The following is a 6,000-nucleotide window of genomic DNA, read 5'->3' as shown; positions in this document are numbered from 1 at the left end:
AAAACCTGAAAAAGAAAATGAAAGCAGAACTAAGGAAGTGGGAAACCTCCCATGCTCATGAATTGGGAGGATTAACATCATGAAAATGGCAATACTGCCAAAAGCTATATCCAAATAAAATGTGATACCTATCAATATCCCAATCTCACTCTTAAATGAAATAGAAGAAGCAATCCAAAAATTATTATGGAAGAATAAAAGACCCCGAATAGCACAGAGGGTTTTTTGTGATTCTCATTTTGTATTACCACTTTGATTCTACAAAGTCATCTATGGATTTTAACTTCCTTCCCTCCCTTTGGATAAAGCTCACAATAACCCTGCCTCTAGCTCCCAAAACACTTATATCTTAGGTCTGAAAAATTGTTCCTAGATAGTGAATTACTTAATTGTATTTTGAACGTATAAAACATGCATATAAAAATAGCACATTTTGATCTCATGATAAAAGAGCCTTTTCCCCTCTCAAATTTATTTCCTGAAAGGCAGTTTTAGAGAGAATCTGTTTTCATTTTTAGATGAAAGGCTTGTAGGAAACTATGTTCATAATCTGGCTCCTCCTCCTGTACCTCAAAACCTAAAACACAAATTTCACAACCCATTTACAAGAAACAACACAAAAACCAAACACTGAGAATGCTCAGATGCAGAACGTTTTACAAAACCCAGAATATAACTTTGCTGTCTGAAGGAGAGGCTCTCTGAATAAATTAACAAACAAACCCAAAAGAGCAGCCAGGAGTATCAGACGTGAGTGTTCCTGGCTACTACTCCATCGACCAGGAGCGTGGAAGGGCTTCCTGAGCCTGCTGAAGAGTGCGTGGAGAAAAGTTTCCTTGCCAGTCTGAATACAACAGTTGGCATCACCCCTCCTGGGCCTGTCTTTCTTGTCTTCTCCCCACAGCGGAGCAGAATCATCCCTTGCTCCATGAAGGATAAATACTGTACAAGCTGATCCACAGAGTGGCTTCTATTCAGTCTGCACTCCTTCCTAGGTGGGCGGTCCCTGCCCCATGGTGTGTGTGTGCTCCCAGGGGCTGATCCTCATAGCCCATGCCCACGGGGCAGGCAGGTGCTAGATGTGAGTCATTCACACAGAAGCTACGGGGTTGCTGCCCTAGCCCAACAGCAGGTGTACCCTGATCTTCTCCCACAGTCCCAGGCGAGGTGCCCACAAGGGTCCGATTTAGACAGACTGCCACTAGGATCCTACTTCACCAGAGGGATCAGCATGCCAGATGAAGTGGCTGCCACCTGAATTACTACTTATTTTATGGAGCAGTTTTAAACAAAGTGATACACATTACTGTATGATATATAATGCTATATCCTTGAGTCTCTAGTCCAAAATCATTGAACTTGATACTAACAAAAATGGATTTTATTGTTTGTATTTATAAGGCCATAATGGCAAACTGAAATAAAAGCACAACAAAACTCTTATCCATAACACATGATTAAATCTGAGAATTTGAAAAAAATTGTATGTAATTAGTGCAAATGAAGTTATACTAGAATAGTAAAACACACACAAAATATTTATTAGTTACATTCAAAAGTAAAATAAGTAATTACAGAAAGAATTACTACTAGATAAAAAATATTACAATGGTTTAACAGGTTGAAGTGATATAGGTTAAATATTTGGTTTTTATAAAATTATTTAAATTTCCCAGTTCTGTTTATCTCAGTGAAGGAAAATGTTAGAAAGTAGAAATTATATGTGGCACCTCTTGCTTCCAGTACCACAAAGGGGAGTGGCACTTAATAATGGAGTCCTGGGATGACACCCACACCCAGCCCATGTAGACCCATCAGAGGTCCCTGTGGTGACCCTGAGGGGGTCCAGGACATCACATTGCTGCTGCAGCAGGTGCAGCACTTGTTGTGGTGGGCTGCGGCCAACAAGGCTCCATCAGTGACCAGATCAAGCAAACCAGCCACAGGGGCCAAAGCCAGGAGGGAAGGCAAGGCAGACCCCAAGTCCTGCCTCCCATCTGTGTGGACTACACTGCCAAGGCCAGACCCATTTCTCTGCTTTGGAGCACAACAAGGGTAGGGAGTGAGCCTCCAAAAGGAGCATCCCCAGAATGGCACCCAGATCTGGGCACATGCAGACCAAAAGGACGAAGGAGGAGGCTACACAGCAAACCCAAAGGGCTTCAGGCCCCTGGTGCTGCAGCTGGTGCATTGAAAGTCCAGACTCCTCTGGCACTGATGGGCATATGCAGGGATGGGCCCATACCCGAGTCCACAGGGACCAGAAAATGGAAGTCTGTGGGGATGCTGAAGGGGCTCCAGGGTGTTGAGCTGCGCAGCTGTCACAAGCCTGCTGGCAGAGGGGCCAGCACACAACTCCAGTCTCCAGACCACCTTAAAGACTGATGAGGTGAGAGCAGGGGTTATACCATGCAGAAGGGACATACAAAGCAACAAAGAAATCATCTTATAAATATGTTAGAAATAATCGAGTGAAAGAAAAACATTTGAATACCCCTGCTCTCTCTGTATTTGCTGTTGGTATAATTTGTGGAGGGGAAGGGCAAAAACAAATCGTTTAAATAAGGATACAGGTGGACTAATTGCAACAATGAGAAGTATAAGTCGTTATGTCAAAAAATGAACTTTACAACTTTGGTGGTGGGGGGAGGAGGATGGGAAAGGGCTTGATAAGAAATGTACTCATTGCCCATGTAATTGTAACCCTTCTGTACGGTGTTTTCACAATAAATAAATAAATACATGACTGATAAGGTGAACCACAGCTGGGCTGCTTGGCCTCAAAGGGTTGGACTGCCCGCCCAGCCTTCCTTCTCCCATGGACTGTACAGTGTACAAACATGGTGTCCTCCCACCCCACACCCATGAGGGCAGGAAGTGACCTCGGAACGGAGTCTCCCTGGGATGGCACTCTCACCTAAGACCACTGCAGACCAGTACCAGCACAGCTGGAGGAGGGGAAGGCAGCAGTGGATTCAACTCCAGCCCCACAACTGCCAGCTCCTGGGTGAAATGGAGCAACTGAGACTGGGAAGGAAGGTGGGAAGGATGGGCGGGGCTCATCTGGCAATGCTGGGGAGCATGCACACACATCCTCTCACTGCACTTCCACCACAAGGAAGGGGGCCCCACTTCTCAACGGGTGACCTGAGGAGGCACCCACACCTACAGGGACTACAGAAATTGAGGTTCATGTGGTGACTTGGAAAGGGCTCCAGGGTACAGCCTTGCTGCTGCACTGAACAACTGGCAAAAAGAAAAAGAAAAAGAAAAACATCCACTAAAACTTCTCATCAATGATAATGTATTATACTTTAAAAACAGTTTTAATTCCCTGTTGTATATTTTTGCATGGAGCCCTCTGAATTAACCAAAAATCTCCAGGATTTCCTCATGCACAGTAATACTAATAAATATAGCTTTTATTCTTTTTTTAATTAAGGGAGGTTGCATTTAGTTCCTTCCCATGTTTAATTCATGAAAAAGAAATCCTAAAGTATATCTGTCAAACACCAAACTCATGATTTCTTCTGAACGCCTCACTGAAGAAAGAGAATAAAATGACCGAACAACAGGTATCACCCATATTGTCACCGTGCTAGCTCTCTCTCTGATTAAAAATAATCCTGTCATGCACATGCAGATCACTTATGCAAATTTTTTTCCAACAATTCTTGTAGTTATATTACATTTATCTTTCTCCTTCTGTCTCCTCTCCTGCTCCTTTTCCCCAGGGTCCTGTTTCCCTCTTACATCCCTTTTCCCTTCAACTTTCTCCCTGTCCCATCCTCTTCTTCCTCCTGCTATGCCCTTCCTCCTCTCTTACACCTTTCTCCTCCTTTCCTTTCCTCTTTCTCCTACACTTTCACTTTCTTCTACTTCTTCTTTATGATCCTGGGGGTTGGACTCAGTGCCTTGTGCTCACTATGCCGATGCTCTGCTGCTCACTACAGGCCTCCAGTCCAGACTTCATCTCAATGACCATCTATTTCTGATTTGTTTTTAAATAGCAAAACCAACAAAGACTTTTGATTCAGGATTTAGTTCATTGTACATATTCTGTGCCATAAATATGTGCTACTTAATACATTGTGGCTAATAGGTTTTGATTATGCCTTGGGGTTCAGATAAACTCATCAGAAACAATGTGTTTGAAGGCAATCTAATGTGATCCTATGTTACTCCCAAATTAATGAACTGGTTACTTTGTATCTTGCACAAGTACTTCTATATTGTTCCCAGATTAATGAACTGTCACTTTGTGGTATCACCCACAGTAACACTAATCCAAGGATTGCTGGGGATCAGAAGATTAAGTCCAGACAGGAAAATCCATGTGATATGTATCTCTAATTAACTGCTAAAAAGCCAGAAGAAGACCTGTGGCTAAGTGGTTTAGTGCCATCCTTGCACTGAATAAGATGATGACAGGACCCAGGCCTGAGTTGAAGACCTGTGGTGGGTGCACGCACACACACATACACACACACACACACACACACACACACACGCACACACACACACACACACACACACACACACACACACACAATTTCCCAACTAGAGCAAGTAGAATATCTGTTTTTCTGATAAGATGTCTGAGTTTCTGTCCCATGTGTTTGTATATTTTTGAAAGCTGTATCATCAACTTACCTAATTTTAATAAATGACACCTTGTTCACTATTATTTACTCCTGGTTTGAAAATATTTTAAGACACATTTTTATGTAGAAAATTGAGTTTGTTCCCCAAATTGTGACTGTCTTGGTTTGTAAAAATGAAAGAATTGTGCCTTTAATTCATTAGTTCATAAATTAGAAAAGTAACCATAACCCTAGAACCAATTGCCTTTGGATTCTTAAAGCCACACAAATATATTAGTTTTTATTTATCCTATCTTTGATTCAACTCATCTTTCTCAAAATAGTTTTTAGTTTTACTTAAATATCCTGCCATTTTTCTAACCCGAACCCTAACTGGAACATTCAGGCTAACCCTCACACTAATCATACCCTAATCCTTCTATTATGTACAGTTTCTTATTTCACATTCATCCTAATTGTAACTTTACTTGTTTTTCAAAAATTTGCTTTCAATTTGACCCTAAATTTTCCATTTTCCTAATGCTATCATTACACCCATCTAGAACGGAAACCTAATTTTCATCCTAATGATAGTCCAATTCTAATGTTTAAGAAAAATACTCTAGTTTTTATTCATTCTAGTGAATGCTCCAGTTTGCACTATGGAAATGAATTTCAATTTGCCCTAATTCCCACAAATTTCCTGACTCTACATCTGAAGTTATCTTGTTCCCTAACATGAATCATTATATTATGTGTCCTCAAATTCTCACATCAGGAAAAATATGGTAGTTTCCCTTGATCTTACCTGTTCATGAACCCCTGTACCCTAAAACAGTTTCAGATTTACTCATCATCTAGTCCATTACTTAACACTAACTCTTAACTGAAATCTGGCTGGAAAACTCTCATTAATCATTACAAGAATGATCACTGCGAAATAAATATAATGATAATGCTCTAGTTACTATTCAATCTCACATTTTTTGCTTCCACTTGTTAGTGAAAACTCAATTTCATACTAAAAATATTCCTATTCATAACACTAATCATAATCAGAACAAAATACTGACCCTAATCTTAATATAAATTATATGTCAATACTAACACTAACACAAGTAAACTAATTTTCACTCATGCTGACTTGATTCAATAAGCCTTCCAAACATAGGTTACAATTTTTTCCCAATATCTTAGTCATTTTCTAACCCTAAACTTAACCTTAACTGGAACAATGAGAATAACTATAAGCCTAATTGTAAGTAGATTCTAATATAGCAATACTCTAGTTCACATTCATTCTAACTCTTACCAGGCTTATTCTAAAATTTACCTTCAATTTGAGCCTCATTCTTTTTCTCCTTCACTCTAACCCTAATCATGGCTGTAATCCTAACCATAAACTTGACCCTAATGG

This window comes from Dipodomys spectabilis, unplaced genomic scaffold (genome assembly GCF_019054845.1).
Source record: "Dipodomys spectabilis isolate Male_0828 unplaced genomic scaffold, ASM1905484v1 ptg000301l, whole genome shotgun sequence".
In the NCBI taxonomy this organism is placed as follows: Eukaryota; Metazoa; Chordata; class Mammalia; order Rodentia; family Heteromyidae; genus Dipodomys; species Dipodomys spectabilis.
This window is presented reverse-complemented; position numbering follows the sequence as displayed.